Raw genomic sequence first — 23,509 nt, forward strand, 5'->3', positions numbered from 1 at the left:
TATGAGAATATCTAGGTATGATCAAGTATATAGGCATCACGTCCGAGACAAGTAGACCGACTCCTGCCTGCATCTACTACTATTACTCCACTCATCGACCGCTATCTAGCATGCATCTAGAGTATTAAGTTCATGAAAACAGAGTAACACCTTAAGCAAGATGACATGATGTAGAGGGATAAATTCATGCAATATGATAAAAACCCCATCTTGTTATCCTCGATGGCAACAATACAATACGTGCCTTGCTGCCCCTACTGTCACTGGGAAAGGACATTGCAAGATTGAACCCAAAGCTAAGCACTTCTCCCATTGCAAGAAAGATCAATCTAGTAGGCCAAAACAAACTGATAATTCGAAGAGACTTGCAAAGATAACCAATCATACATAAAAGAATTCAGAGAAGATTCAAATATTGTTCATAGATAATCTTGATCATAAACCCACAATTCATCGGTCTCAACAAACACATCGCAAAAAGAAGATTACATCGAATAGATCTCCACAAGAGAGGGGGAGAACATTGTATTGAGATCCAAAAAGAGAGAAAAAGCCATCTAGCTAATAACTATGGACCCGAAGGTCTGAGGTAAAATACTCACACTTCATCGGAGAGGCTATGGTGTTGATGTAGAAGCCCTCTGAGATGGATGCCCCCTCGGGCGGAGCTCCGGAATAGGCCCCAAGATGGGATCTCGTGGATACAGGAAGTTACGGCGGTGGAATTAGGGTTTTGGCTCCGTCTCTGATCGTTTGGGGGTACGTAGGTATATATAGGAGGAAGGAGTACGTCGGTGGAGCAACATGGGGCCCACGAGGGTGGAGGGCGTGCCTGGGGGTTAGGCGCGCCCCCCTACCTGGTGGCCTCCTCCTTTATTTCTTGACGTAGGGTCCAAGTCTCCTGGATCATGTTCGGTGAGAAAATCACGTTCTCGAAGGTTTCATTCCGTTTGGACTCTGTTTGATATTCCTTTTCTTCGAAACCCTAAAATAGGCAAAAAACAGTAATTCTGGGCTGGGCCTCCGGTTAATAGGTTTGTCCCAAAAATAATATAAAAGTGGATAATAAAGCCCAATAATGTCCTAACAGCAATTGTTTCATACTTTTGACATTCTCAAACTTTTTCAATCTTCACACAATACATGAGCGTGAGCCATGGATATAGCACTATATGTGGAATAGAATGGTGGTTGTGGAGAAGACAAAAAGGGAGAAGATAGTCTCACATCAACTAGGCGTATCCACGGGCTATGGAGATGCCCATCAATAGATATCAATGTGAGTGAGTAGGGATTGCCAAGCAACAGATGCACTAGAGCTATAAGTATATGAAAGCTCAACAAAAGAAACTAAGTGGGTGTGCATCCAACTTGCTTGCTCATGAATACCTAGGGCATTTTGAGGAAGCCCATCATTGGAATATACAAGCCAAGTTCTATAATGAAAAATTCCCACTAGTATATGAAATTGACGAAATGAGAGACTCTTTATCATGAATATCATGGTGATACTTTGAAGCACAAGTGTGGTAAAGGATAGTAACATTATCCCTTCTCTCTTTTTCTCTCATTTTTTTATTTGGGCCTTTTCTTTTTTATGGCCTCTTTTCCTTCCTTTTTTTTATTTTTCGTCTGGAGTCTCATCCCGACTTGTGGGGGAATCATAGTCTCCATCATCCTTTCCTCACTGGTACAATGCTTAATAATGATGATCATCACACTTTTATTTTCTTACAACTCAACAATTACAACTCGATACTTAGAACAAAATATGACTCTATATGAATGCCTCCGGCGGTGTACCGGGATATGCAATGAATCAAGAGTGACATGTATGAAAGAATTATGAATGGTGGCTTTGCCACAAATACGATGTCAACTACATGATCATGCTAAGCAATATGACAATGATGGAGTGTGTCACAATAAACGGAACGGTGGAAAGTTGCATGGCAATATATCTCGGAATGGCTATAGAAATGCCATAATAGGTAGGTATGGTGGCTGTTTTGAGCAAGGTATATGGTGGGTGTATGATACCGGTGAAAGGTGTGCGGTATTAGAGAGGCTGGCAATGGTGGAAGGAAGAAAAGTGTGTATAATCCATGGACTCAACATTAGTCATAAACAAAAAATGTACTTATTGCAAAAATCTACAAGTTATCAAAGCAAAGTATTACGTGCATGCTCCTAAGGGAATAGATTGGTAGGAAAATACCATCGTTTGTCCCCGACCGCCACTCATAAGGAAGACAATCAAAAAATAAATCATGCTCCGACTTCATCACATAATGGTTCACCATACGTGCATGCTACGGGAATCACAAACTTTAACACAAGTATTTCTCAAATTCACAACTACTCAACTAGCACAACTTTAATATCACCATCTTTATATCTCAAAACAATTATCAAGCATCGAACTTCTCATAGCATTGAACACATTCATAAGAAAGTTTTTACTATTCTTGAATACCAAGCATATTAGGATAATTTAATAAAATTACCATGCTATTTAAGACTCTCAAAATAATCTAAGTGAAGCATTAGAGATCAATAGTTTCTATAAAACAATTCCACCACTGTGCTCTAAAAAATATAAGTGAAGTACTAGAGTAAAACTATATAACTCAAATGATATAAGCGAAGCACATAGAGTATTCTAACAAATTCCAAATCATGTATCGCTCTCCTCAAAAGGTGTGTACAGCAAGGATGATTGTGGTAAACTAACAGATAAAGACTCAAATAATACAAGACGCTCCAAGCAAAACACATAACATGTGGTGAATAAAAATATAGCTCCAAGTAAAGTTACCGATAGAAGTAGACGAAAGAGGCGATGCCTTCCGAGGCATCCCCAAGCTTTGGATTTTAGGTGTCCTTAGATCATCTTGGGGGTGCCATGGGCATCCCCAATATTAGTCTCTTGCCACTCCTTGTTCCATAATCCATCAAATCTTTACCCAAAACTTGAAGACTTCACAACACAAAACTTAAAGTAGAAAATCTCGCGAGCACCGTTAGCGAAAGAAAACAAAAGACCACTTCAAGGTACTGTAATGAACTCATTATTTATTTATATTTGTGTTAAACCTACTGTATTCCAACTTATCTATGGTTTATAAACTATTTTACTGGCCATAGATTCATCAAAATAAGCAAACAACACATGAAAAACAGAATCTGTCAAAAACAAAACAGTCTGTAGTAATCTGTAGCTAGCGCAATATATGGAACCCCAAAAATTCTAAAATAAATTTCTGGACGTGAGGAATTTATCTATTAATCATCTGCAAAAATAATTAACTAAATATAACTTCCAAAATAAAAATGGCAGCAGTTCTCGTGAGTGCTAAAGTTTCTGTTCTTTACAGCAAGATTAACAAGACTTTCCCCAAGTCTTCCCAACGGTTCTAGTTGGCACAAACACTAATTAAACACAAAAAACACAACCAAAACTGAGGCTAGGTAAATTATTTATTACTAAACAGGAGCAAAAATCAAGGAATAAAAATAAAATTGGGTTGCCTCCCAACAAGCGCTATCGTTTAACGCCCCTAGCTAGGCATAAAAAGCAAGGATAGATCTTAGTATTGCCATCTTTGGTAGGCAATCCATAAGTGGATCTCATAATAGATTCATAAGTTAATTTGATTTTCTTTCTAGGAAAGTGTTCCATGCCTTTCCTTAACGGAAATTGGAATCTAATATTTCCTTCCTTCATATCAATAATTGCACCAATCGTTCTAAGGAATGGTCTACCAAGAATAATAGGACATGAAAAATTGCAATCTATGTCAATAACAATAAAATCTACGGGCACATAATTCCTATTTGCGATAATAAGAACATCATTTATTCTTCCCATTGGTTTCTTAATAGTGGAATCCGCAAGGTGCAAGTTTAGAGAGCAATCATCAAAATCACGGAAACCTAACAAATCACACAAAGTCTTTGGAATCGTGGAAACACTAGCACTCAAATCACATAAAGCATAGAACTCATGATCTTTAATATTAATTTTAATAGTTGGTTCCCACTCATCATAAAGTTTTCTAGGGATAGAAACTTCCAACTCAAGTTTTTCTTCATAAGATTGCATCAAGGCATCAACGATATGTTTAGTAGACGCTTTATTTTGACTATAAGCATGAGGAGAATTTAGCACGGATTGCAACAAGTAAATACAATCAATCAAAGAGCAATTTTCATACTTAAATTCCTTGAAATCCAAAATAGTAGGTTTAGCAACATCTAGGGTTTTAATTTCTTCAATCCCACTTTCATCAAATTTAGCATCAAGATCTAAAAACTCTGAATTTTTGGAACGCCTTCTAGGTAAAGGTGGATCATATTCAGTCCCATCATTATCAAGATTCATATTGCAAAACAAAGATTTAATAGGGGGCACATCAATAACTTTTATATCTTTATCTTTATTCTCATAGGAACTAGAAGAACACGCTCTTATAAAGGCATCTTTCTTAGCACGCATCCTAGCGGTTCTTTCTTTGCACTCATCAATGGAATTCTCATGGATTTGAGAGACTCATTGATATCATGCTTAGGTGGAATAGATCTAAGTTTCAAAGAATCAACATCAAGATAAATTCTATCAATGTTCCTAGCCAACTCATCAATCTTAAGCAATTTTTCTTCAATCAAAGCATTGAAATTCTTTTGCGAAGTAATATATTCTTTAATATTAGATTCAAAATCAGAGGGCATCTTATTATAATTTCCATAAGAATTGTTGTAGGAATTACCATAATTATTAGAGGGATTACTAGGATAAGGCCTTGGATTAAAATTTCCCCGATATGCGTTGTTACCAAAATTGTTCCTACCAACAAAATTCGCATCCATAGATTCATTATTTTTCTCAATCAAAGTAGACAAGGGCATATCATTAGGATAAGAAGAAACACTCTTACTAGCAAATAATTTCATAAGTACATCTTTCAGTATGCCATTGATAATAATTAACCATAATATTATCTAGGAGTTTAGTAGCTTCTCCTAAAGTCATTTCCATAAAAGTGCCTCCCGTGGCTGAATCTAAAATATTTCTAGATGCAAAATTCAATCCGGCATAAAATTTTTCTATAATCATCCACAAATTCAAACCATGAGTAGGGCAATTACGTATCATTAATTTCATCCTCTCCCAAGCTTGTGCAACATGTTCATGATCAAGTTGCTTAAAATTCATAATATCATTTCTAAGGGAGATGATCTTAGCGGGAGGAAAATACTTAGAGATAAAAGCATCTTTGCACTTCTTCCAAGAATCAATACTATTTTTAGGCAAAGACGAAAACCAAGCTTTAGCACGATCTCTAAGCGAAAAAGGAAATAGCTTCAATTTAACAATATCATTATCCACATCTTTCTTCTTTTTCATATCACACAAATCAACGAAGATATTTAGATGGGTAGCGGCATCTTCACCAGGAAGGCCGGAAAACGGATCTTTCATGACAAGATTCAACAAAGCGGCATTAATTTCACAAGATTTAGCATCGGTAAGAGGAGCAATCAGAGTGCTAATAAAATCATTGTTGTTGGTATTGGTAAAGTCACACAATTTAGTGTTATCATGAGCCATCGTGACAAGCAAGCAATCCAACACACAAGCAAGCAAGAAACGGGCAAAAAGAGGCAAATAGAGAAAGAGAGGGAGGATAGAGAGAGAGGGCGAATAAAACGGCAAGGGTGAAGTGGGGGAGAGGAAAATGAGAGGAAAATGGCAAATAATGTAATGCGGGAGATAAGGGTTGTGATGGGTACTTGCTATGTTTGACTTTTGCGTAGACTCCCCGGCAACGGCGCCAGAAATCTTCTTAATTGCTACCTCTTGAGCACTGCGTTGGATTTCCTTGAAGAGGAAAGGATGATGCAGCAAAGTAGCGTAAGTATTTCCCTCAATTTTTGAGAACCAAGGTATCAATCCAGTAGGAGGCTACGCGCGAGTCCCTCGTACCTGCACAAAACAAATAACTCCTCACAACCAACATGATAAGGGGTTGTCAATCCCTCATGGTCACTTACGAGAGGGAGATCTGATAGATATGATAGGATAATATTTTTGGTATTTTTATGATAAAGATGCAAATTAAAATAAAAGCAAAGTAAAAAGAAAAGGAAATAACTAAGTATTGGAAGATTACTATGATGAAGACAGACCCGGGGGCCATAGGTTTCACTAGTGGCTTCTCTCAAGAGCATAAGTATTTTACGGTGGGTGAATGAATTACTGTTGAGCAATTGACAGAATTGAGCATAGTTATGAGAATATCTAGGTATGATCATGTATATAGGCATCACGTCCGAGACAAGTGGACCGACTCCTTCCTGCATCTACTACTACTACTACTGCACTAATCAACCGCTATCCAGCATGCATCTAGAGTATTAAGTTCATGAAAACGAAGTAACGCCTTAAGCAAGATGACATGATGTAGAGGGATAAATTTATGCAATATGATAAAAACCCCATCTTGTTATCCTCGATGGCAACAATATAATATGTGCCTTGCTGCCCCTATTGTCACTGGGAAAGGACACCGCAAGATTGAACCCAAAGCTAAGCACTTCTCCCGTTGCAGGAAAGATCAATATAGTAGGCCAAACCAAACTGATAATTCGAAGAGACTTGCAAATATAACCAATCATACATAAAATAATTCAGAGAAGATTCAAATATTGTTCATAGATAATCTTGATAATAAACCCACAATTCATCGGTCTCAACGAACACACCGCAAAAAGAAGATTACATCAAATAGATCTCCACAAGAGAGGGGGAGAACATTGTATTCAGATACAAAAGAGAGAAGAAGCCATCTAGCTAATAACTATGGACCCGAAGGTCAAAGGTAAACTACTCACACTTCATCGGAGAGGCTATGGTGTTGATGTAGAAGCCCTCCATGATGGATGCCCCCTCCGGCGGAGCTCCGGAATAGGCCCCAATATGGGATCTCGTGGATACAGGAAGTTACGGCGGTGGAATTAGGGTTTTGGCTCCGTCTCTGATCGTTTGGGGTACGTAGGTATATATAGGAGGAAGGAGTACGTCGGTGCAGCAACAGGGGGCCCACGAGGGTGGAGGGCGTGCCTCGGGGGTAGGGGCACCCCCTACCTCATGGCCTCCTCCTTTATTTCTTGACGTAGGGTCCAAGTCTCCTGGATCATGTTCGGTGAGAAAATCACGTTCCCGAAGGTTTCATTCCATTTGGACTCCGTTTGATATTCCTTTTCTTCGAAACCCTAAAATAGGCAAAAAAACAACAATTCTGGGCTGGGCCTCCGGTTAATAGGTTTGTCACAAAAAATAATATAAAAGTGGATAATAAAGCCCAATAATGTCCAAAGCAGTAGATAATATAGCATGGAGCAATAAAAAATTATAGATACGTTGGAGACGTATCAGTCTCCAACTTCATCCCACAACAACGGTGTCCTGCACCTTCTTCTGCACAAGGCTTCGAAAGGTGCCATCTTCAAACTGGCCTGGTAACTGTTGTTGTATGAGAACTCTGCGTGGGGCAAGTTGTCATCCCGACTAGATCCATAATCTAGTGCACAAGCTCTCAGCATATCCTCCAGAATCTGGTTGACTCTCTCGGTCTGTCCATCTGTTTGTGGGTGAAAAGCTGTACTGAACTCCAGTCTGGTTCCCAAAGTTTCATGCAACTGATTCCAAAACTTTGAGGTAAACTGGGTTCCCCTATCTGATACAATTGTTCTCGGAACTCCATGCAAACATACGATCTTGGTCATGTATATTTTTGCCAAATTGGCGCTTGTATGGTTTTCACTAGGATAAAGTGAGCTACTTTGGTCAAGCGATCAACTACTACCCAAATAGAATCATATCCTGATTTGGTCCTGGGCAATCCGGTGATGAAATCCATGCCAAGTTTATCCCACTTCCATTCAGTTATCTGCATAGGTTGTAACAATCCGGCTGGCTTTTGATGTTCTGCCTTCACTCACTGACATACATCACACACGGCTACATACTCGGCAATATCCTTCTTCATACCAGTCCACCAGAAAGGCTCCTTTAAATCCACATACATCTTGGTGTTTCCAGGGTGTATCGAGTATGGTGAGTCATGAGCCTCCTGAAGTATTAACTTGCTGATCTCTGTGTTATTGGGCACATAAATACGGTCCTCAAACCACAAGGTGTCATGTTTATCCTCACGAAAACCTTTGGCCTTTCCTTTGTTCATTCTCTCTTTTATCTCGGCGATCTCTTTGTCATCCTTCTGAGCTTTTCGATTCTTTCCTAACAATGTAGACTGAACTTCCATTGTTGCAACAAAACCTCTAGGGACAATCTCCAATTGAAGTTCCCCGGTTCACTTTTTTTTAAATAATTCTGACGTGCAGAAAAAGAAAGAAAAGAAATACTAAACGGACTCCAAAAATTTCAAAATAAAATTTCCCCGTCCTCTAAAAATAAGTCGGACAAGGTGAACATTTATTTGGGCCTAAAATGCAATTTTCAAAAGCGCATATTGTTCCTAATTCAAATAAAATAGCGATAAAACTCCGAATAAAAAATCTTATTTGATTTTAATATTAAATCTTTGATATTTCTCTATTTTGAGGAAGTCATTTTATCCTCTCTCTTTTATTTTTATAAAATAAATAATCAAAGATAAAATAATTAAAATCAAACGACCCCCTTTCCAAAATTCGAGAAAACTCAAATATGAAAATAATGAAATCCCCAACTCTCTCCGTAGGTCCTTGAGTTGCGTAGAATTTCTAGGATCTAGCCAAAAATGTAATAAAATATGATACGCAATGATGATCTAATGTATAACATTCCAAATTGAAAATTTGGGATGTTACACCGAAGGTTTCATTCCGTTTGGGCTCCGTTTGATATTCCTTTTCTTCGAAACCCTAAAATAGGCAAAAAAACAGCAATTCTGGGCTGGGCCTCTGGTTAGTAGGTTAGTCCCAAAAATAATATAAAAGTGTATAATAAAGCCCAATAATGTCCAAAACATAAGATAATATAGCATGGAGCAATCAAAAATTATAGATACATTGGAGACGTATCAATGATCATGACGGTGCTTTGGAGATGGAGATCAAAGGCACAAGATGATGATGGCCATATCATATCACTTATATTGATTGCATGTGATGTTTATCCTTTATGCATATTATTTTGCTTAGTTCGGCAGTAGCATTATAAGATGATCTCTCACTAAATTTCAAGGTACAAGTGTTCTCCCTGAGTATGCACCGTTGCAAAAGTTTGCCGTGCCAGGACACCACGTGATGATTGGGTGTGATAAGCTCTACGTTCACATACAACAGGTGCAAGCCAGTTTTGCACACGCAGAATACTTGGGTTAAACTTGACGAGCCTAGCATATGCAGATATGGCCTCGGAATACTGAGACCGAAAGGTCGAGCATGAATCATATAGTATATATGATCAACATAGTGATGTTCACCATTGAAAACTACTCCATCTCACGTGATGATCGGACATGGTTTAGTTGATTTGGATCACGTGATCACTTAGATGATTAGAGAGATGTCTATCTAAGTGGGAGTTCTTAAGTAATTTTGATTAATTGAACTTTAATTTATCACGAACTTAGTACCTGATAGTATCTTGCATGTCTATGTTGTTGTAGATAGATGGCTCGTGCTATTGTTTCATTGGATTTTAATGTGTTCCTAGAGAAAGTTAAGTTGAAATATGATGGTAGCAACTACACAGACTGGGTCCGTAACTTGAGGATTATCCTCATTGCTGCATAGAAGAATTACGTCCTGGAAGCACCGCTAGGTGCCAAACCCGCTACAGGAGCAACGCCAGATGTTATGAACGTCTGGCAGAGCAAAGCTGGTGACTACTCGATAGTTCAGTGTGCCATGCTTTATGGCTTAGAACAGGGACTTCAATGATGTTTTTAACATCGTGGAGCATATGAGATGTTCCAGGAGTTGAAGTTAATATTTCAAGCAAATGCCCGGATTGAGAGATATGAAGTCTCCAATAAGTTCTACAACTGCAAGATGGATGAGAATAGTTATGTCAGTGAGCATATACTCAAAATGTCTGGGTATAACAATCACTTGATTCAACTGGGAGTCAATCTTCCTGATGATAGTGTCATTGACAGAATTCTTCAATCACTGCCACCAGGCTACAAGAGCTTCGTGTTGAACTATAACATGCAAGGGATGGATAAAACAATTCCCAAGCTCTTCGCATTGCTAAAGGCTGCGGAGGTAGAAATCAAGAAGGGGCATCAAGTGTTGATGGTTAACAAGACCACTAGTTTCAAGAAAAAGGGTAAAGGGAAGAAGGGGAACTTCAAGAAGAACGGCAAGCAAGTTTCTGCTCAAGTGAAGAAGCCCAAGTCTGGACCTAAGCCTGAGACTGAGTGCTTCTACTGCAAAGGGACTGGTCAGTGGAAGCGAAACCGCCCCAAGTATTTGGCGGATAAGAAGGATGGCAAGGTGAACAAAGGTATATGTGATATACATGTTATTGATGTGTATCTTACTAATGCTCGCAGTAGTGCCTAGGTATTTGATACCGGTTCTGTTGCTAATATTAGCAACTCGAAATAGGGACAACGGATTAAGCGAAGATTGGCTAAGGACGAGGTGACGATGCGCTTGGGAGATGGTTCCAAAGTCGATGTGATCTCCGTCGGCACGCTACCTATACATCTACCTTCGGGATTAGTTTTAGACCTGAATAATTGTTATTTGGTGCCAGCGTTAAGCATGAACATTATATCTGGATCTTGTTTGATGCGAGACGGTTATTCATTTAAATCACATAATAATGGTTGTTCTATTTATTTGAGTAATATCTTTTATGGTCATGCACCCTTGAAGAGTGGTCTATTTTTTGTTGAATCTCGATAGTAGTGACACACATATTCATAATATTGAAGCCAAAAGATGCAGAGTTGATAGTGATAGTGCAAATTATTTGTGGCACTGCCGTTTGGGTCATATTGGTGTAAAGCGCATGAAGAAACTCCATTCTGATGGACTTTTGGAATCACTTGATTATGAATCACTTGGTACTTGCGAACCATGCCTCATGGGCAAGATGAATAAAACGCCGTTCTCCGGAACAATGGAGCAAGCAACAAATTTGTTGGAAATCATACATACTGATATATGTGGTCCAATGAATATTGAGGCTCGCGGCGGGTATCGTTATTTTCTCACCTTCACAGATGTTTTGAGAAGATATGGGTATATCTACTTGATGAAGCATAAGTCTGAAACATTTGAAAAGTTCAAAGAATTTCAGAGTGAAGTGGAAAATCATCATAACAAGAAAATAAAGTTTCTACGATCTGATCGTGGAGGAGAATATTTGAGTTACGGGTTTGGTCTTCATTTGAAACAATGCGGAACAGTTTCGCAACTCACACCACCCGGAACACCACAGCGTAATGGTGTGCCCGAACGTCGTAATCATACTTTACTAGATATGGTGCGATGTATGATGTCTCTTATTGATTTACCGCTATCGTTTTGGGGTTATGCTTTAGAGATGGCTGCATTCACGTTAAATAGGGCACCAACTAAATCCGCTGAGACGACACCTTATGAACTGTGGTTTGGCAAGAAACCCAAGTTATCGTTTCTGAAAGTTTGGGGCTGCGATGCTTATGTGAAAAAGCTTCAACCTGATAAGCTCGAACCCAAATCGGAGAAATGTGTCTTCATAGGACACCCAAAGGAAACTGTTGGGTACACCTTCTATCACAGATCTGAAGGCAAGACATTCGTTGCTAAGAATGGATCCTTAATAGAGAAGGAGTTTCTCTCAAAAGAAGTGAGTGGGAGGAAAGTAGAACTTGATGAGGTAACTGTACCTGCTCCCTTATTGGAAAGTAGTTCATCACAGAAATCTTTTCCTGTGACTCCTACACTTATTAGTGAGAAAGCTAATGATGATAATGTAACTTCAGATCAAGTTACTACCAAACCTCGTAGGTCAATCAGAGTAAGATCCACACCAGAGTGGTACGGTAATCCAGTTCTGGAGGTCATGTTACTTGACCATGATGAGCCTACAAACTACGAGGAAGTGATAATAAGCCCATATTCCGTGAAATGGCTTGAGGCCATGAAATCTGAGATGGGATCCATGTATGAGAACAGAGTGTGGACTTTGGTTGACTTACCCGATGATCGACAAGCCATCGAGAATAAAGGGATCTTCAAGAGGAAGACTAACGCTGATGGTAATCTTACTGTCTACAAAGCTCAACTTGTTGCGAAAGGTTTTTGACAAGTTCAAGGAGTTGACTACGATGAAACCTTCTCACCCGTAGTGATGCCTAAGTTCATCCGAATCATGTTAGCAATTGTTGCATTTTATGATTATGAAATATGGCAAATGGATGTAAAGATGCATTCCTAAATGGATTTCTGGAAGAAGAGTTGTATATGATGCAACCTGAAGGTTTTATCGATCCAAAGGATGCTAACAAAGTGTGCAAGCTCCAGTGATCCATCTATGGACTGGTGCAAGCATCTCGGAGTTGGAATAAACGTTTTGATAGTGTGATCAAAGCATATGGTTTTATACAGAATTTTGGAGAAGCCTGTATTTACAAGAAAGTGAGTGGGAGCTTTGTAGCATTTCTAATATTATATGTGGATGACATATTGCTGATTGGAAATGATAAAATTTCTGGATAGCATAAAAGGATACTTGAACAAGAGTTTTTCAATGAAAGACCTCGGTGGAGCTGCTTATATATTGGGCATTAAGATCTATAGAGATAGATCAAGATGCTTAACTGGACTTTCACAAAGCACATACCTTGACAAAGTTTTGAAGAAGTTCAAAATGGATCAAGCAAAGAAAGGGTTCTTGCCTATGTTACAAGGTGTGAAGTCGAGTCAGACTCAATGCCCGACCACTACAGAAGATAGAGAGAAAATGAAAGGCATTCCCTATGCTTCAGCCATAGGTTCTATCATGTATGCAATGTTGTGTACCAGACCTGATGTGTGCCTTGCTATTAGTTTAGCAGGGAGGTACCAAAGTAATCCAGGAGTGGATCACTAGACAGCGGTCAAGAACATCCTGAAATACCTGAAAAGGACTAAGGATATGTTTCTCGTTTATGGAGGTGACAAAGAGCTCATCGTAAATGGTTATGTCGATGCAAGCTTTGACGCTGATCTAGATGACTCTAAGTCACAAACTGGATACGTATTTATATTGAACGGTGGAGCTCTCAGTTGGTGTAGTTCTAAGCAAAGCATCGTGGCGGGATCTACGTGTGAAGCAGAGTACATAGCTGCTTCAGAAGCAGCGAATGAAGGAGTCTTGATGAAGGAGTTCATATCCGATCTAGATGTCGTACCTAGTGGATCGGGTCCAATGAAAATCTTTTGTGACAATACTGGTGCAATTGCCTCGGCAAAGGAATCCAGATTTCACAAGAGAACCAAGCACATCAAGAGATGCTTCAATTCCATCCACGATCAAGTCAAGGAGGGAGACATAGAGATTTGCAAGATACATATGGATCTGAATGTTGTAGACCCGTTGACTAAGCCTCTCTCAGGAGTAAAACATGATCAGCACCAAGACTCCATGGGTGTTATAATCATTACTGTGTAATCTAGATTATTGACTCTAGTGCAAGTGGGAGGCTGAAGGAAATATGCCCTAGAAACAATAATAAAGTTGTTATTTATATTTACTTATATCATGATAAATGTTTATTATTCATGCTAGAATTGTATTAACCAGAAACTTAGTACATGTGTGAATACATAGACAAACAGATTGTCACTAGTATGCCTCTACTTGACTAGCTCGTTGAATCAACGATGGTTAAGTTTCCTGGCCATAGACATGAGTTGTCATTTGATTAAGGGTATCACATCATTAGAGAATGATGTGATTGACTTGACCCATTCTGTTAGCTTAGCACTTGATTGTTTAGTATATTGCTATTGCTTTCTTCATGACTTATACATGTTCCTATGACTATGAGATTATGCAACTACCGAATACCGGAGGAACACTTTGTGTTGGGGAACGTAGTAATTTCAAAAAAATCCTACGCACACGCAAGATCATGGTGATGCATAGCAACAAGAGGGCAGAGTGTTGTCTACGTACCCTCGTAGACCGGCAACGGAAGTGTTGACACAACATAGAGGAAGTAGTCGTACGTCTTCCCGATCCGACCGATCCAAGTACCGAACGTACGGCACCTCCGAGTTCTACACACGTTCAACTCGGTGACGTCCCTCGAGTTCTGATCCAGCAAAACGTTGAGGGAGAGTTTCGTCAGCACGACGGCGTGATGACGGTGATGATGTTCTACCGACGCAGGGCTTCGCCTAAGCATCACTATGATATGACCGAGGTGAATATGGTGGAAGGGGGCACCGCACACGGCTAAGGAACGATCATGAGGATCAACTTGTGTGTCATGGGGTGCCCCCTTGCCTCAGTATATAAAGGAGGGAGAGGGGGAGGTGCGGCCGGCCCTATGGGTGCGCCTGGAGGAGTCCTACTCCAACCGGGAGTAGGACTCCCCCCTCTTGCCTTGTTGAAAAAGGTAGGAGGAAGGGAGAAAGAGGAAAGGGGGGCGCCGCCCCCCCTTCCTTGTCCTATTCGGACTAGGGGGGAGGGGGTGCGCGGCCTGCCCTGGCCGGCCATCCTCTTCTCCCTTATGGCCCATGGAGGCCCAATAACCCCCGGAGGGGTTCCGGTAACCCCTGAGTACTCCGGTAAAATCCTGATTTTACCCGGAACGTTTCCGATATCCAAATATAGGCTTTCAATATATCAATCTTTATGTCTCGACCATTTCGAGACTCCTCGTCATGTCCGTGATCACATCCGGGACTCCTAACAACCTTCGGTACATCAAAACACAAAAACCCTAATTACGATCGTCACCGAACTATAAGCGTGCGGACCCTACGGGTTCAAGAACTATGTAGACATGACCGAGACATGTCTCCGGTCAATAACCAATAGCGGAACCTGGATGCTCATATTGGCTCCTACATATTCTACGAAGGTCTTTATTGGTCAGACCGCATAACAACATACGTTGTTCCCTTTGTCATCGGTATGTTACTTGCCCGAGATTCGATCGTCGGTATCACCTAGTTCAATCTCGTTACCGGCAAGTCTCTTTACTCGTTCCGTAATACATCATCCTGCAACTAACTTATTAGTTGCAATGCTTGCAAGGCTTGAGTGATGTGCATTACCGAGAGGGCCCAGAGATACCTCTCCGAGATACCTCTCCGACAATCGGAGTGACAAATCCTAATCTCAAAATACGCCAACCCAACAAGTACCTTCGGAGACACCTGTAGAGCACCTTTATAATCACCCAGTTACGTTGTGATGTTTGGTAGCACACAAAGTGTTCCTCCGGTAAATGGGAGTTGCATAATCTCATAGTCATAGGAACATCTATAAGTTATGAAGAAAGCAATAGCAAAAAACTAAATGATCAAGTGCTAAGCTAACGGAATGGGTCAAGTCAATCACATCATTCTCCTAATGATGTGATCCCGTTAATCAAATGACAACTCATGTCTATGGTTAGGAAACATAACCATCTTTGATTAACGAGCTAGTTAAGTAGAGGCATACTGGTGACTCTCTGTTTTTGTCTATGTATTCACACATGACGTATTATGTTTCCGGTTAATACAATTCTAGCATGAATAATAAACATTTATCATGATATAAGGAAATAAATAATAACTTTATTATTGCCTCTAGGGCATATTTCCTTCAGTCTCCCACTTGCACTAGAGTCAATAATCTGGATTACACAGTAATGATTCTAACACCCATGGAGCCTTGGTGCTGATCATGTTTTGCTCGTGGAAGAGGCTTAGTCAGCGGGTCTGCAACATTCAGATCCGTATGTATCTTGCAAATTTCTATGTCTCCCACTTGGACTAAATCCCGAATGGAATTGAAGCGTCTCTTGATGTGTTTGGTTCTCTTGTGAAATCTGGATTCCTTCGCCAAGGCAATTGCACCAGTATTGTCACAAAAGATTTTCATTGGACCCGATGCACTAGGTATGACACCTAGATCGGATATGAACTCCTTCATCCAGACTCCTTCATTTGCTGCTTCCGAAGCAGTTATGTACTCCGCTTCACATGTAGATCCCGCCACGATGCTTTGTTTAGAACTGCCCCAATTGACAGCTCCACCATTCAGTAAAAACACGTATCCGGTTTGCGATTTAGAATCGTCCGGATCAGTGTCAAAGCTTGCATCAACATAACCATTTACGATGAGCTCTTTTTCACCTCCATATACAAGAAACATATCCTTAGTCCTTTTCAGGTCTTTCAGGATGTTCTTCACCGCTGTCCAGTGATCCACTCTTGGATTACTTTGGTACCTCCCTGCTAGACTTATAGCAAGGCACACATCAGGTCTGGTACACAGCATTGCATACATGATAGAGCCTATGGCTGAAGCATAGGGAACATCTTTCATTTTCTCTCTATCTTTTGCGGTGGTCAGACATTGAGTCTTACTCAACTTCACACCTTGTAAAACAGGCAAGAACCCTTTCTTTGCTTGATCCATTTTGAACTTCTTCAAAACCTTGTCAAGGTATGTGCTTTGTGAAAGTCCAATTAAGCGTCTTGATCTATCTCTATAGATCTTAATGCCCAATATGTAAGCAGCTTCACCGAGGTCTTTCATTGAAAAACTCTTATTCAAGTATCCCTTTATGCTATCCAGAAATTCCATATCATTTCCAATCAACAATATGTCATCCACATATAATATTAGAAATGCTACAGAGCTCCCAATCACTTTCTTGTAAATACAGGCTTCTCCAAAAGTCTGTACAAAACCAATTGCTTTGATCACACTATCAAAGAGTTTATTCCAACTCCGAGAGGCTTGCACCAGTCCATAAATGGATCGCTGGAGCTTGCACACTTTGTTAGCTCCCTTTGGATCGACAAAAACTTCTGGTTGCATCATATACAACTCTTCTTCCAGAAATGCATTCAGGAATGCAGTTTTGACATCCATTTGCCAAATTTCATAATAATGAAATGCGGCAATTGCTAACATGATTTGGACAGACTTAAGCATCGCTACGGGTGAGAAGGTCTCATCGTAGTCGATCCCTTGAACTTGTGGAAAACCTTTTGCAACAAGTCGAGCTTTGTAGACAGTAACATTACCGTCAACGTCAGTCTTCTTCTTGAAGATCCATTTATTCTCAATTGCTTGCCGATCAACTTGCAAGTCAACCAAAGTCCACACTTTATTCTCATACATGGATCCCATCTCAGATTTCATGGCTTCTAGCCATTTTGCAGAATCTGAGCTCACCATCGCTTCTTCATAGTTCATAGGTTCATCATGATCTAGTAGCATGACTTCCAGAACAGGATTACCGTACCACTCTGGTGCGGATCTTACTCTGGTTGATCTACGAGGTTCGGTAGTAACTCGATTTGAAGTTTCATGATCATTATCATTAGCTTCATCACTAATTGGTGTTGGTGTCACAGAAACCGGTTTCTGTGATGTACTACTTTAAGGGAGCAGGTACAGTTACCTCATCAAGTTCTACTTTCCCCCCACTCACTTCTTTCGAGAGAAACTCCTTCTCTAGAAAAACTCTGAATTTAGCAACAAAAGTTTTGCCTTCGGATCTGTGATAGAAGGTGTACCCAACAGTCTCCTTTGGGTATCCTATGAAGACACATTTCTCCGATTTGGGTTCGAGCTTATCAGGTTGAAGCTTTTTCACATAAGCATCGCAGCCCCAAACTTTCAGACACGACAACTTTGGTTTCTTGCCAAACCACAGTTCATAAGGCATTGTCTCAACGGATTTCGATGGTGTCCTATTTAACGTGAATGCAACCGTCTCTAAAGCATAACCCAAAAAATGATAATGGTAAATCAGTAAGAGACATCATAGATCGCACCATATCTAATAAAGTATGATTACGACGTTCGGACACACCATTACGCTGTGGTGTTCCGGGTGGCGTGAGTTGCGAAACTATTCCACATTGTTTCAAATGTAGACCAAACTCATAACTCAAATATTCTCCTCCACGATCAGATCGTAGAAACTTTATTTTCTTGTTACGATGATTTTCAACTTCACTCTGAAATTCTTTGAACTTTTCAAATGTTTCAGACTTATGTTTCATTAAGTAGATATACCCATATCTGCTTAAATCATCTGTGAAGGTGAGAAAATAACGATATCCGCCACGAGCCTCAACATTCATTGGACCACAGACATCTGTATGTATGATTTCCAACAAATCCGTTTCTCTCTCCATAGTACCGGAGAACGGCGTTTTAGTCATCTTTCCCATGAGACACGGTTCGCAAGTACCAAGTGATTCATAATCAAGTAGTTCCAAAAGTCCATCAGTATGGAGTTTCTTCATGCGCTTTACACCGATATGGCCAAAACGGCAGTGCCACAAATAAGTTGCACTATCATTATCAACTCTGCATCTTTTGATTTCAACATTATGAATATGTGTATCACTACTATCGAGATTCATCAAAAATAGACCACTCTTCAAGGGTGCATGGCCATAAAAGATATTACTCATATAAATAGAACAACCATTATTCTCTGATTTAAATGAATAACTGTCTCACATCAAACAAGATCCAAATATAGTGTTCATGCTCAACGCTGGCACCAAATAACAATTATTTAGGTCTAATACTAATCCCGAAGGTAGATGTAGAGGTAGCGTGCCAACCGCGATCACATCGACTTTGGAACCATTTCCCACGTGCATCATCACCTCGTCCTTAGCCAATCTTCGCTTAATCCGTAGCCCCTGTTTCGAGTTACAAATGTTAGCAACAGAACCAGTATCAAATACCCAGGTGCTACTGTGAGCATTAGTAAGGTACACATCAATAACATGTATATCACATATACCTTTGTTCACTTTGCCATCCTTCTTATCCGCCAAATACTTGGGGCAGTTGTGCTTCCAGTGACCAGTCTGCTTGCAGTAGAAGCACTCAGTCTCAGGCTTAGGTCCAGACTTGGGTTTCTTCTCCTGAGCAGCAACTTGTTTGCTGTTCTTCTTGAAGTTCCCTTTATTCTTCCCTTTGCCCTTCTTCTTGAAACTGGTAGTCTTATTAACCATCAACACTTGATGCTCCTTCTTGATTTCTACCTCCGCGGCTTTTAGCATCGTGAAGAGCTCAGGAATAGTTTTATTCATCCCTTGCATATTATAGTTCATCACGAAGCTTTTGTAGCTTGGTGGCAGTGATTGAAGAACTCTGTCAATGACACTATCAACAGGAAGATTAACCCCCAGTTGAGTCAAGTGATTATGATACCCAGACATTTTGAGTATATGTTCACTGACAGAACTATTCTCCTCCATCTTGCAGCTATAGAACTTATTGGAGACTTCATATCTCTCAATCCGGGCATTTGCTTGAAATATTAACTTCAACTCCTGGAACATCTCATATGCTCCATGACGTTCAAAACATCGTTGAAGACCCGGTTCTAAGACGTAAAGCATGGCACACTGAACTATCGAGTAGTCATCAGCTGTGCTCTGCCAGACGTTCATAACATCTGGTGTCGCTCCTGCAGCAGGCTTGGCACTTAGCGGTGCTTCTAGGACATAATTCTTCTGTGCAGCAATGAGGATAATCCTCAAGTTATGGACCCAGTCCGTGTAATTTCTACCATCATCTTTCAACTTTGCTTTCTCAAGGAACGCATTAAAATTCAAAGGAACAACAGCACGAGCCATCTATCTACAATCAAACATAGACAAGCAAGATACTATCAGGTACTAAGTTCATGATAAATTTAAGTTCAATTAATCATATTACTTAAGAACTCCCACTTAGAAAGACATCCCTCTAATCCTCTAAGTGATCACGTGATCCAAATCAACTAAATCATGTCCGATCATCACGTGAGATGGAGTAGTATCAATGGTGAACATCAATATGTTGATCATCTCTACTATATGATTCACGCTCGACCTTTCGGTCTCCGTGTTCTGTGGCCATATCTGTTATATGCTAGGCTCGTCAAGTTAAACCTGAGTATTCTGCGTGTGCAACTGTTTTGCACCCGTTGTATTTGAACGTAGAGCCTATCACACCCAATCATCACGTGGTGTCTCAGCACGAAGAACTTTTGCAACGGTGCATACTCAGGGAGAACACTTATACTTTGATAATTTAGTGGGGGATCATCTTATAATGCTACCGTCAATCAAAGCAAGATAAGATGCATAAAAGATAAACATCACATGCAATCAATATAAGTGATATGATATGGCCAGCATCATCTTGTGCTTGTGATCTCCATCTCCGAAGCACCTTCATGATCACTGTCGGTGTCAAAACCGGCGGATCTTGGGTAGGGGGTATCGAGCTGTGCGTCTAGGCCGGATGGTAACAGGAGGCAAGGGACACGAAGTTTTACCCAGGTTCGGGCCCTCTCGATGGAGGTAAAACCCTACGTCCTGCTTGATTAATATAGATGATATGGGTAGTACAAGAGTAGATCTACCGCGAGATTAGAGAGGCTAAACCCTAGAAGCTAGCCTATGGTATGATTGTTGTTCTGTATGTTGTCCTACGGACTAAAACCCTCCGGTTTATATAGACACCGGAGAGGGTTAGGGTTACACAAAGTCGGTTACAATGGTAGGAGATCTGCATATCCGTATCGCCAAGCTTTCCTTCCACGCCAAGGAAAGTCCCCTCCGGACACGGGACGAAGTCTTCAATCTTGTATCTTCATAGTCTAGGAGTCCGGTTGAAGGTATAGTCCGGCTATCCGAACACCCCCTAATCCAGGACTCCCTCAGTAGCCCCCGAACCAGGCTTCAATGACAATGAGTCTGGCGCGCAGATTGTCTTTGGCATTGCAAGGTGGGTTCTCCCCCAAATTCCATGTACCTATTGAATAAAGTCCGGTTTCTTGTAGATGTTGCGCTCCTTGGCTTCTACGCCCAATAATGGCCACTCCCCATGTGTCAAACGAATACGAAAAGTCTGAGTGTTTTTACATTCACACCCCTAGCCGCGTAAATGAGCTGCCCTATTTAAGGGGACGAGGATTTAGATCCAAACCACATCTTCCCCCCTTCGCGAGTGTTCATCAGAGCGCATCCGACAAAGGTCCATTCCACCATGGCCAGCCATCGTAACTCCTCCTTTCGCCCTTCCAGCCCTTAGCCTGGGTATTGGGAGAGATGCTCCATCCCGTATAGCGAGCTAGTGACGCTCCAGACCAAGGGATTCCTCCCCCCGGCCAACATGGTCCCGGTTCGAGCCGGTCTTGCCATCTATAACGGCGGAAAGCAAGCGGAGAGTGCCCCCAATCCCTCCAAAGGAGAGCGGGTATGCCTTGTCCCTTATTTAATAAGGGGGCTCGGGTTTCCAATCCATCCATTTCTCCGGGGGCTGCTGGAGTTCTACGGCCTCCAGCTACACAATCTCACGCCAGCCTCCGTATTGCATATCGCGGGCTTCGTAGCCCTCTGCGAGCTGTTTTTGGGCGTCGAGGCTCATTTCGGGCTATGGAAAAGGTTATTCTGCCTTGTGCCCCGCTCTAAGGAGGGGTCAATGTATCAAGTGGGCGGAGCCGAAGTGTGGCGCATCGCCGGGACCAGATATCTATCCGGAACCCCAAAGAAGGCGTCCGAAGACTGGCCCTCGGAATGGTTTTATATAGAAGACGTCCCGCTGCCGGATCCTGTCCGGATTGGCCTCCCTGAATTCGACAGTGCTCCCTTAAAGAAGCGCCTAAGCTGGCGTCAACGGAGCCCTCAGAGGGAAAGTGACAGGGACATCATTTACCTGATGGGCCAAATAAGATTGTTAGCCCATTCCGGACTAACCATGATCGGGGTTATGGCCGAATGCATCATGCGGGGGGTGCAGCCGCTTCAGTATAGAAGCCACCCCATGTGGGACTTCAACGGGGAGGACGACGCCACCCGCTACGGCCGTAAGGGGCCGGATTCAGCTGCCGCTCTACTAAAGATCTTGTCCACTTTGTATAAGGGAGAAGAGGAGGAATTTCTCCGCGTTAACCCACAGGGTGGATTCTCTATGCACAATCCCCCAAGCTGGGTAAGCGGTCACATTTTGCCCATCCGTTTTGTATTCCCATTGTTAAATATTCAGTCTGATGACTTCAACGCAGGAACTGCGCCGGGCTGTTAAGGAAGTAAGTAGCCCTCCTCCACAACCTGAGGACCCAGGACGGTCCCTCGACCCGGCCTCTCAAGAGGATCTGGACATATCTGTGGAGCTGATTGATGGAGTGTTCCATCAATTGAGCAAGGACAATGCCTTGGTGGCCATTACGGCCGATTACCCAGGGCTAATCCCGGCCTCCTAGGTAACTGAGATCGAAGTCCCAGTACCCCAAATAGGTGTCCGCCCTCTCGTGTTTTAAGTTTCCTGATTACAACCGAACTTTGCAGGGGAGGTTTTTGAGGCGGAAGGCCGAACCTGCGGTGACAAGACAATGAGGGGCCGCAGGGCCCCGTGGGCAGAAAAGAAGTGCAGTCCGGACCGAGGCGTCAGCGCAAAGGTATGGCGCGCCCCCTTATCCCAGGTGTTATACCTTCGAGGCACATTGACACTCGTGCTCTCTTCAGGACAAAGAGACCTCGCCGGACTATACCCGGAGAGGCCGCCAATCGCGCCTCCACCAGCCAGGCTCCAAAGCCTGGTCCAGAGGCGGAGGCGAACGCAAGGCGCGCCAGACGCTCCTTCGACGGAGGATGTGGACGGGTTGTCTGCCACCAACTCTAAGGTGGAGAGTGCCATGAACCACAGGCGTCGCCGGGCAATTCTTCGTGACGCTTGTTTCTCCCAAGGGGCGTTAGATGCCTTCAACTCGGGAGATGCGTACCTCCGTGCCGCTCAAAATGGTCTAGCCAGAGCCACGGAGCAATATGTAAATGACATATGGGTAAGAAAATTTTGGTAATTATATATATATATATATACCAGTAGCCCCCGAGACTTGAAACAGTTAGAATAACTGATTGAAGGATCATTTGTTATGCAGGTTCTTACAGAAAAGAATTCCCTACTATCCAAGGAGCTGGAAGAGTGCAAAGCCCAACTTGAGGCCGCACTAGCCGCAGCAGGGGAGCCCAAGGAGACCCCTTGTGGTAATATACACTTTGAAAGATAAGTATTTTGCGAAGCACGGCATGGGTGCGAATCTGACAAATAAAATTGCAGATGGCGCCAGATTGAATCTGGAAAGGCAACACCTCCTACACCAGCTAAAGGCTGGTGAGAAGGTGCTGACAAAGGTGAGGCGGGAGAAGAACGATCTTCAAGATGCCAACACCAAGCTGGGCGTCGAGCTGAAAGATGTTCGTGCCCAGCTGTCAGACTCCGTGAAGGAGAATCAGCGGCTTCGGCACGGCATATTTAGTAAGTGCT

This window comes from Triticum aestivum, chromosome 4A (assembly GCF_018294505.1).
Source record: "Triticum aestivum cultivar Chinese Spring chromosome 4A, IWGSC CS RefSeq v2.1, whole genome shotgun sequence".
Classification (NCBI taxonomy): domain Eukaryota; kingdom Viridiplantae; phylum Streptophyta; class Magnoliopsida; order Poales; family Poaceae; genus Triticum; species Triticum aestivum.